At 48.7% G+C, this 11,462-nt stretch overlaps 1 pseudogene across 1 annotated transcript; it reads right to left on the minus strand.

Annotated features, from left to right (window-relative positions):
- Positions 1 to 5,379: 5,379 nt before the first annotated feature.
- On the minus strand, positions 5,380 to 5,998 carry LOC308551016 (protein FAM156A/FAM156B pseudogene; annotated as a pseudogene). Its single transcript has one exon. The product of its transcript is annotated as a protein FAM156A/FAM156B pseudogene (transcript).
- Between the last annotated feature and the right edge of the window lie 5,464 nt (positions 5,999 to 11,462).

Consider the following 11,462-nt stretch of genomic DNA (forward strand, 5'->3'; position numbering starts at 1 on the left):
TTCAAATGCCCATGTCTCCAGCTCCTGCCATCACCCCGAACCCATGTCCTAGCATCCCCTGCCCTCATCTCAGTATAACTCACCTTCCCTCTTACGCTACCTTGGCCCAAACCTCCCAATCCTTCCATTTTCTGGGGGACATCCCATACCCTGAAAGCACACAGCCTAACTCAGTCTTGCTCTCCCTCTCACCACCTATCGAGGCTTTTAACTTGGAAGATGTTGAATCTCCCCACCCATAGCTCAGTGCGTCACAGAGGTAAGAATGGGGTAGGAGTGAGGATGGGGTCTTCCTGCAGACCTGGTGCTGCTTGAAACCCCTGCTCCTACCTCCTCACCTTAAAGCATCTACTCTGAGGTTCACGCCAACTCTCCAACACTCTGTCACCTATTCAACATCCTCAGGATCCTTAGAGATTTCTGGTGCCTACAACCTGTGGTGTCCTCTCTCGTTATGGGGGACATACTATACACTGAAAGCACACAGCCTCTGCTTCTCATACCCGTGTCTGGGTTCAAGTCAAGCTTCTTGATAGTGTATACTCCAGTAACACCCTTATTTGGTCACCTCTGGATCCTCCTCAGTGTCCCCATCTATGGAAAATTCCCTTGCTAACTTTTCCAAAGAGCTCCATGTTGCCAAATTAAAGTACCCAATGCTGCCTGGGGCAGTCAACATTCCATTCTTCAGAACGCTCTCCTTTCTCAGTTTCTGTGACAGCAGCCTCTCTTGGCTCTCCTCCTCTCTCTCAGACTAGGTCTCTGTTGGTACTTTCTCTTTGATCCCGGTCTAAATAGTCTCACTCCCAACACCCATCTCTAGTTTCCAATCTTTGCCCTGTGCTCTTCTCATTCTACACATGATCCTTCGGTGACCAGAGCTTCCCAGAGCTCTTACCTATCTGACTTCTCTTCATCTGTATCCCCTAGTATGCTGATGGTTTGTTGCATCACCAAGTCTACCTAAGCCATCTCAGCTGGGCCCCAGAGCCCCTACAGGCTGAGGCCTATGGGCATCTCCCCCCAGTTGTCACACAAGCCCTGCAAATCTACAGGTGACACGAAAGCTATGTTCCCTGTCTCATGGGTGGGCACTGCCATCCGCCCATGTCCTAGGAATGCCACTAGGTGTTATCTCCATTGCCCCATGACTCCCCTTGTCCTGCTCTGGAAAAGGCTAAACCATGACCCTCATGTTGCCAGAGATGTTCCTAAATTCCCCTGTGAGGTCTCCTTCTTGGCAGTCACTGAAGACGTCCTGTGCAGGGGCCTATGTCCTGGGTTGGCTGGGTCCCTCACAGGAAGTCGGAGGAGAACCTGTACCCTGTAATTTTCCCGACACACTGAAATTCTCATCTTCTACAAGCACTCAACAAGCATTGTCTACATTCAAGGAATCAGGACACGGCAATGTCAGCCCATCATGGCTGGAGGAGAACGTTTGCTAAGGCGAGTGTCCAGGGCTATGCAGGGAACAAGGGTTTGCTCAGTTTTATTTTTCATCATAAACATCCTGACCTATTTGGTCTTTCCCTGAGAGCATGAGTTAACTGGAAAACATAAATTATAATAAAAAGTGAAAAATGTAACTCCACAAATGCAGTGGAAAGACCTGACAGCTGATCCTTCTACATGAACCGGTGGAAATGTCAGCCATCTGTAATTCTTACAGAACTACTGTGACCTTTCTCTGAGTCCTCTCTACGTTTTACAAACTTTTCAAGTAAGTAAACACAAGGGATCTCGACGAGAAATAAAAAGTAGTACGTTTCATTAGCAAATGTGAGGTTTTACCTTTACGATTTTGGCTTCAGGAACACGGAGAACAGCAAGTACAAAGGGGGTTTTCGAACACACATTCACTTTGACATGTGCTTTCCTTTCCTCATCCTAAGGGATCAGCCCAGCCCAGCAGGTAACGATGAGAACCTGCTTTCTTTGTAAAGGAGTCTCACTGTTCCAGTGCTAGGTTTCCTCCGGCAAGGATGGTTCTGTTTTGACAGGGGCAACCTTGGTTTCACAGGAGAAGTGTCCAATAATGCTCCTGCTGGGGCCACCTTCCAGACCTACTAATTCAGCCTCTGGGGCCGGGCGCCAGCATCTGTTCTTTGAAGGACACTCCCGGGGCAACTGGAGGCACAGCTGCAGTGAGGAAGCCTGAGCACACGCTCTGCCTCACCTGTACTGCTCTCAGAATCTTGGACTTTACGGCCATGTTTGCTATTACTGAGAAATTTTAAAAACTGTGTGATGTGTCTTGTGTTTCGAGAGCAGCTTATGGAATACTTACTTTACATCACACTCATATTTAGAACAATTTCAAGGACTGAGGAGTTTATGCCATAACGCCCCGTTGCTTGCCTGACACCAGGCAGGCAGAGTGGAGGGAGAAGGGCCAGGCTGGTGGAAATGCAGCCGGAATCTCGCCTTGGTTACCGCTATGCCGCGCATCCCCGCTGGGTCGCTGAGCTGGGGCAGGGAGCTCTATGAAGGGGCCGGCACCCCTCCCCACTCTGTGTGTCTTCCTGTGATCAGAGCTTGAAGCTAAGGGCAGAGGTTGGTTGCCAGGGAAAGAGAAGCTGGGTCTGTGGGACTCGTGAAGAAGAGAAAACACCTAAGTGGAATTCCAGGCGCAGGATGGATTATGGGAGCTGCCCTCGGCCGTGGAATTGCCACTCGACCATTACGTCCCCCCAAAGGGCGCCTGTGCACGAACACACAGAGACTCAGTGAGACACGCCCAGACACACGCAGTCACCAGCACTCCTCCTGGCCTTATTGCACAGTGCCTCCCTCTGGTGGGAGCATCTAGGACACGTGCAGGAGGCAGGCGATGATGGGTCATGCAGGCAGGACCCAGAGCAGAGAAGGAGCAGGGCCAATGGCACAACTTGCCCTCCATGACTGACTGGGACATTTGCATTACATTTTGCAAATAGCATCATTGAGGTGTAATGTACAGTTAGTTTCCAATGCAGAGACTTTTTGTAAATTTAGAGAGTTGTGCCACCATCACCACAATGCAATTTTAGAACATTTTTATCACCCCGAAGAGATGCCATGTTCCTGTTAGCAGTCAATCCCCATTACCACGTCCAGGCCCATGCAGCCTCTCATCTAATTTCTGTCTCTCTACATTTACCTTTTCTGGGCATTTCATATAAACTGGCTCATGTGCTACATTTCTCCCAATATTTTCTTGCCTCCCGGTGGCCCTGGCTCAGTCCCTGGTCTAGAACTTGACACGCTGGGCATGTTTGGGCATCACTGGATCCCGGTTCCTAGTCTCTCAGTTGGGAAAGCATGCTGTCTCAGGTGTGAGCCCAGATCTCCTCCTACACCCCATACTTGGGTATGCGGACAGAGCCTTTAGGTGGGCAGGGGGTGGCTGCTGACTCCCTCGGTTACCCCTGCCCACCCATTGTCCGTGTGCCCTGATGTAGAAAAGTCAGCAGTTAGTTCCAACTCACCCCTCTCTTCTCCTGGCCACCAAGCCTCACAGGGGACCACGATACACTCTCTACCACATCTAGGGGTGTCAGATCTCTCTCCCTGATTAAAAGCTCAATTCCCCAGGGCAGGAACCTGCTCTGCAATTCCTCTTGCCCATGCCAACAGCCAGCCTAGCATGCTGGGGGGAGGAAAAGGGAGACAGTGGAAACCTTCACGGGTGGTAAACGACTGATTGTGGTTGGCAGGACTGACCTGGTGTGGCTGCTGGAGTGAGGCCATCCCTTTCTGACCTCTGCCAGCTGGGCATGGTCCCACCTTCTCTGTACTCTGCTTCCCACCTCATACACTGGGATGGAAATCTTGCTCAATGATGGGTCTGTGGGAAAGGATGAAATAAACTGACATGTGCAGCATATTATCTGACACCTAGCAAAGGACCAGTGACAGTGAAATGCCACGTTAGCCCTGCTCACAACACAGCCCAAATCACCAGGCTGCAGTTAGGCCTTTGTGTTTCAAGAAAGATGGGCCCCGCTCTACTGATCTTCTCCCCTGGGGTTGTGAGACAAGCCTGGCAGGGTCCATGGAGCTCTCAGATGAGATCACAAGTTCAGAATCTAATGAACGTACCTGTTCTCAAGCCACTTCTGTCTGCAGCAGATGCGTACGTTTGCAGCAATACAGCTCTGGGGCCACCTGAAAACCCACTGACAGAATGCAGACTTTTTTTTCACTTCACTTCAGATGAGCTGCACCGTCACTGCCTGGGTACACGCCATCAGGTTCTGTGGGGGAAAAAGTAGATTTAACCATTCGTACGTGCCTCCTGAAATGAAAAGGTAGTATGTCCAAATCCCGACTCTTAATAACTCAATGCTGTTCTGGTTCTCATGCAGCAGGCATGAAATGCTGTTCACATTCACGAACCCGGGGATGCCAAGCACCAGGGAACGTCCCCTGGAGCCTTAGTCCAGGGGCACCAGCACTAGCTCCCAGGACCCCCTACTGTGGGCACGGACTCTGCTTCCAACTCTCCCTGGACAGCAGGACTCTTCCTTTGCTCCGCCCGGATGATCTGAAGGCTGTTCCTGTTGCAGGGCTGCCAACAGTGACTTGACCGTGTTCTCTGTACTCCTCCCTCCTCCCCTAATCCAGATCTGCTGCTCTGGGACTTATATATAATGATCTCAGATCTGACAAAGAACAAACCAATATGGATGAACAAACCTGAGTTCTAAAGGCAGTTTCCTTTCATACGTATGTTTATGTGGTACCAACAATGAGGTAGTCCACCAGACACTCCTCCAAGGAGGAATGCCGCTCAATGTTTAGGAGCAGGGCAATGTCTCCCTGCATCTGGCTCCTGTGCTGCATGGCTTACCCAAAGAACGCAAAGGTCAGCCACCGCGTTCCAGCTGCACATCTGCTTTCCACGCTTTCTTCAGCCTTAGAGTCTTGAAACTGATCTCATATTAGCACACATGTATTCTAGTGCTCATGGGGCTGCTATTTGGAGGCAGTCAATAAAATGGCACAAAAGCAATGGGCACCACCAGGGAGGGCATTCACACTGCAGAGACACTGTCTATCTCATGGAGATCAGCACGTGGAGGAAAGACAGAGATCTGGGGTGTTAGAGGGACACCATGCATCATGGGAGCTGGGATATAGGAGCTGAGGACCACCTATATGCAGTGTCCCTGGCCTCAGAATGCCCCAGACCGGTCTTATTCCTGGCAGGAAAGGTCATGATCTTCCTGGGATCAGATCAACACATGCTCACGGGATTTCCGGTCAAAACCGGTTGAGTTCCTCCTCCGACTACGGCTTACTGTTTGGTCCCCAAAAAGAGTCCATGCCCAGCGTCCGGCAACTCCAGCGTCCCTGTCGAAACTGTCCAGGTCTCCGCCATATGAGGTGAGACTGTCAGTTTTGTTTTAACCACTGTTTCAGGAGCCTTTGGAACATTCTTTTGCTTTCCTGGTGCCTTTCCAGTTGGCACATCTCCTCTCCCTGCTGCTGTTGGGGCAGCCCTTCTGGCAGAAGGCCGGGCCGATTGCCACCCAGGGTGAGGGTCAAGCCACTGAGGCCCTGCATGAGGCTTTCCCATGAGGAAGGATGTGGGGCCCCGTTCCTCTCCGCAAGCGTCCCGCAAGCATTTGACTTGTGCCTCTGGCAGTATCCACATCCACATCTAAATCGATTCTGATCTCTATCACTGGATGAAGAGATTCTGGCTTCCCTCTGAACCCGATAAGGTGCCAAGCAATCGAGGTGTCGCCCTCTCACAGGGCCAAGAAAAGTTTTCTTCCTCTGAGGGGACGTTGACCTTTCCCACTGCCTCTCTGGCAGGGTTTTCCCATCTCTGTACCGCTGCTGGAGGAGCCCCTCTGGTAGAGGGGCAGGGCCGGTGGGGCCAGGAATGGGGTTTGGGTCACTGAGGTCCATCATTAGCAGCTCTGAGAAGGAAGGAAGGGAGGGAGGCTGCTGTGACTTTCTGGGAAGTCTCTTCAGAGGTCATAGGGGAAGATGCAGAAATCCACATTGGGCTGCATTCCCGGAGTGGATCTGTGGAGGCCTAGGCTGTGCTCAAAGCTCCAGGCGGCCCTTGGGTTTGGACATGAAGGTAAGATGAAGGTTCCAAAGAGGAGAAGGTAGCAAGGGACATGTGCCACCAGAAGAACCCAGAATGCAGCAAATGGTGATAAGAGAAGAAAGGAAATCCAGTATTATTCATCTTAACTTTTCTGCTTTTCCGTTTCCAAGCTGTAAAATGGAGATAATCATGAGCCTAACCTCCTAGGATCCTTCTGTGTGTTAAATGGGATGATACGTCTCAAGAGCTCCGCATACTGATGGCATACGGTAAGGGATTTAGAAATGAGATCCATTATTCCATCCATATGACATGCAATGCGAAATGATGGGCCACAGTCAACCGTGCCAATGCCCTCTGACTTTTTACAAACTATCCCCAAGCATAATTTTAACAACTATCAATGTGTGACTGACACACGCTCTTCTCATAAGTGCTCCTAGTCTTTCAAAAAGTAGACTTTTACTCAGTTCTACGCATTTGTACCACACTGACACACACTTTAAAATTTTCACCTTCATCCTCACTGGCTGTTCATATAGTCAAAAGTTTGCTTGAGATTATAGAAATAAAAATTCCTAGGAAGTATAAATACAAATTTATTTTAGTAAAAATAAGAGCAGAAATCAATGACATTTCTAACAGAAAAAAGAGTAGAGAAACACAATTAAATAAAAACTGGTTCTTTGAAAGGATCGATAATATTAATAAACCTCTAGCAGATGCGGGGTGGGGTGGAGAAAAGTTACCAAGTTACCAACAGCAGGAGTGAAAGAGGTGATTTTCCTACAGATCCAGCAAATATGAAAGGGCAATAAGGTAATGCTACATTCGGCTCTCCATAAGGAAATGCAACAACTTAGAAGAAATGAATCGATTGCTCAAAAACCATAAAGTACGGAAACGTACCCAGATACAATAGTGTGCATAGTCTCATATCTTTTATATAAATCTAAATGATAATTAAAAATCTTTGGGAGAAAACAAGATGGCGGCGAAGGTAAGAGCTGCACCGGCCGCCTCCCACAACCACATCAAAATTACAACCACAATACAGAACCGCCATCACTCAGAGCCTCCTGAGATCTGGCTGAACAGAAGCCCCACAACCAGGGAGCTGAAGAAGCACTGAGACTGGCAGGAGGGGCGGAGACGCGGGCGCGTGGGGACTGAATCGGAGACTCGCTGCGGGCCCACACCGGTGCCTCGGTTTAAACCCGGGAGGGACATCTCGGCGGTGGGGGTTTCCGGGAGGAGCGAGGGGTCCCAGCCCCACAGCAGGCCCCCAGCCCAGGGCTCCAGGGCCGGGAAGAGACGTCCCCACAACTCCGGGCTGTGAAACCAGCAAAGACTGTGGCTGAGGGTCGCGGAAGCTGCAGCGTCCCAGGCAGCTCCTCTTAAAGGGCCCGCGCACGGACTCACTCAGACGCGCTCCCTCTGAGCCTCAGCGCCAGGCAGCAGCTTGAAAGGAACCTGGGACATTTGGGGAGGAACTAACCTGCCTGAAATTGGGGCGAGAGGTGGAGGGGTGGCTTTCTCCCAGGCAGAAGGGCTGGCAGAGGTCATTGCTCCTTTGCCGAGTCCTCCCCGCACACAGCCTGCAGGCGCCATATTTGAATCGCCAGCACCTGACTCACACCTTTGGCCACGCCCCTCCCCACCTGCAAGCTCCTCCAAGCCATTTCCAGGGGCTTTTCTGTGCAAGTGGCCTCTCCAGCCTCATGCTTAGACTTTCCTAAAATCCCTCAAACAAGCAGCAGCGGGCCCAGGCCTAGCACTAGTAGCAGCCTGCATTGGCTCATAGCTTGGCCTCTCCCGGACAACACCAGCCCAGCACAAGTAGCAGCCAACTATGGTTTGCTGTGTAGCTCATGCTGGGTGGCCCTGGGGCAAGGCACTGGCACAGGCTGACTTTGCACCTCCCAGGAGGCCCCAGAGACAGTGCACCCAGTGGTCATACTCGAACACGCTGGATTACGGCCCTACCAAGTCCACCAGTCACACTCAAGGGGTGCACTTGGTGAACACCAAAGCTCCTCTGAAGTAAATCTTGATCCATAAGGGTGTCTTCAGCACAATAGCTCTTTGGCTGTAGTTGCAGCTGGTCCTCACAGCTGATTGGCCTGGGGGTCAGTTCCTCCCAGGGACGCCAACAGTAACCAAGCCTCAACTACAACAGAACAGTGCACACAGCCCACACAGGGGAGCTCCTAGAAGGCCCAGCTCAGGTGACTGGGAGGCTGAGCCACTGGACCCTACAGGACACCTACTACACAAAGGCACTCTACAAATTCCAGGAGACACAGCAGCTCTACCTAATACATAGAAACAAACACCTGGAAGCTGCCAAAATGTGGAGGCAAAGAAACATGTCACAAAGGAAAGAACAGAAGAAATCTCTAGAAGAGGAACTAAATGAAATAGATCCAAGCAAGCTAACAGATACAGAGTTCAGAATTTTGTTTATAAGGATGTTTAAGTAGACTATTAGGGAAATAACTGAGAAAATCGATAACATAATAAAGCACCAATTTGAAATGAAGGCTACAGGGTCTGAAATGAAGAATAATTTACATGGAATCGACAGTCGATTAGAGGACGCTGAGAATCAAATCAGCAATTTGGAACATGAGGAAACAAAAAACACCCAACCAGAAGAGAAAACGAAAAAAGAACCCAGAAATAGGAAGATAGTATAAGGAGCCTCTGGGACAATTTCAAGAGGCCCAACATTCGTATTATTGGGGTGCCAGAAGGGGAAGAAAGAGACCAAGAGATTGAAAACCTATTTGAAAAAATGACAGAAAACGTCCCTTACCAGGGGAAAGAAATAGACGTAGAAGTCCACGAAGCATAGAGGGTCCCAAACAAGAGGAACCCAAAGAGGCCCACAGCAAGACACATCATAATTAAAATGTCAAAGTTTAAAGACAAAGAGAGAATCTTAAAAGCAGCAAGAGAAAAGCTGTTAGTTACCTACAAGGGAGCATCCATACAGTTCACAGGTGATTTCTCAACAGAAACTTTGCAGGCCAGAAGGGAGTGGCAAGAAATATTCAAAGTAATGAAAAGCATGGAACCACAACCAAGATTGCTCTACCCAGCAAAGCTATCATTTAGAATTGAAGGTAAAATAAAGAGTTTCACAGATAAGAAAAAGCTAAAGGAGTTCATCACCACCAGAGAAGTACTACAGGAAAAGCTGAAGGGTCTTCTTTAAGAAGAAGCTAATGTACAAAAGAATCTGACGAAGTAAATAGATCGAGAAACACTGAAGCATGCAAAAGACGATCATATTTCAGTGGAAAGAGGGAAGGGGGTTGAGGGTGAGAAGAGATTAACCAAAGAAATTGTATGCATATATGCATAACCCATGGACACAGTTAATAACAGGGTGAAGGCCTGGGGAGGGGGTGGGAGCGAAGTGGAGGGGGTTAATTGCGGGGGGAAAATTAGACACCTGTAATACTCTCAACAATAAATATAAATAATAAAAAAAAACCTCTGGGAAAAAAATCCCAAAGAGTAAATACCAGAAAGTAACAATGCATAAGTTTTAAATTGCACATCATTCTGAATAGTGTGATGCAATCTCTTGTCATCCAACTCTGGGCCTCTCCGCCCCCAAAGTGGACCATCCATACCTTTGCCCAGCATACCCACGCTGTATCCACTACCAGCAGCCTGCTAATCACTTAGTAACAGTCTCAGTTATCAGATCATCTGTTGAGGTATCGCAGTGCTTGTGCTCAAATAACCGTCATTTAACATGACAATGGCCCAAAAGTACGAGGGGAGTGATGATGGCAATTGGATATGCCAAAGAGAAGCCCTAAAACGTATGTGTGTATATGCTTAAACACAGTGGATCCAGGGATCAGTACTCTCCGTGGTTTTAGGTATCCACTGGGAGCCTAGGAATGTGTCCCCCATGGATAAGAGGGACAAAGAATATAGTGAGAAAATCATTAAAGAAATTAAATGCTACATTAGAAAACATCCATTGAATACCAAAGAAAGCAGTAAAGGAGGAACCAAGGAACAAAAACACACGAAACACAGAAGAAAAAGTGCAATGGCGGATGCAAGTCCACCTATGTGAGTAAGAACAGTAAATGTGAACAGATTAAACAGGCCAATCAAAAGGCAGGCATCGATAGACTGGGTTGAAAAAACAAGGTGCAACTTTATGTCCTCTACAGGAGACACAGTTGACATTCAGAGATACAAACAGATTGACAGTGGAAGTAGGGGAAGAGATGCATCATAAAACCAACAAGCACAAGAAGCTGGAGTGGGTATCCAATATCAGGCACCTACTTTGAATATTAAACATCCATTTTTCATACCATGCAGCAATTCCACTCCTAGAGAATTCTTTCCAAGAGAAATGAAAACATAATGTCCACACACAGCACTTTTATTTGTAATGCTGAACCGAGAAGCCACCCGGAGAGTGCACAACTGGTATACGGACGAAAGGCAATCAACGCCCACACAAGGGACTGTTCCACAGTAATAAGAACGAACTACCGGCGCAAGTGACAGCGGGGCTGCGTCTCGGGGGCGCTGAGTTAAAGAAGACGGATGCGAAGGGCTGCACATCCTCTGCGTCCATGTAGATGGCATTCTGGAGCGGGCCCAGCTACAGGCACAGGGCGCACCTGCGGCAGCCGGGGCATGGGAGCGAAGGAAGGCGCCTGACAGCAAATGGCACAACGGAGCATTCTCAAGCATTGGAAATTTTCTATATTTTTATTGTGGCGGTGGTTAGCAATCCTATACAGTTGTCAAGACTCTACAAACTGTACACTTCAAATGTAAATTATATCTCAATACCTCTGACTTTTTTTTTTTTTTAAACAGGTAAAGGAACCGTTAAGGAAAGTACTTAAATACTGGTCATTGTGTTCCATTCTGACCACGAGTTCACACAAATAAAGTCTTATTTTGGAACCTGGTCCTCTTCTCATTTCCCCATGTCGGTGGGTGGCACCTCTGTACTCATTACCAAACACAGAAACTCGGGCTTAATGGTTTACATCTTCCTCTCCTCCACTTGGAGCCCAAATCCTTGCTGAGTTTTGTCCATTTCATTTCCCAGATATCTGTCTAATGCTGACACTTTTCCCCATGTCTGCTCCATCTGCTCTAGTCCAAAGGCTCTCTCCCTTCGATGGTCAAACCTGCTTTCTAACTGCTCCCTCACATCCACTCAGGGTGCCTGTGTCCGTCTCCCTTTCCCTCCCTCTCACAGTTGCAGGCCTGCCCATTACTTCTAATTTTTATTTTTAAAATATACCTTCATTGATTTCAGAGAGAGAGAGGGAGAGAGAGAGAGAAACATCAATGATGAGAGAGTCACTGATCGGCTGCCTGCTGAACTTCTGCTGGAGATCATGCCCGCAACCTG

This window comes from Miniopterus schreibersii (genome assembly GCF_964146895.1).
Source record: "Miniopterus schreibersii genome assembly, chromosome: X".
Lineage (NCBI taxonomy): Eukaryota > Metazoa > Chordata > Mammalia > Chiroptera > Miniopteridae > Miniopterus > Miniopterus schreibersii.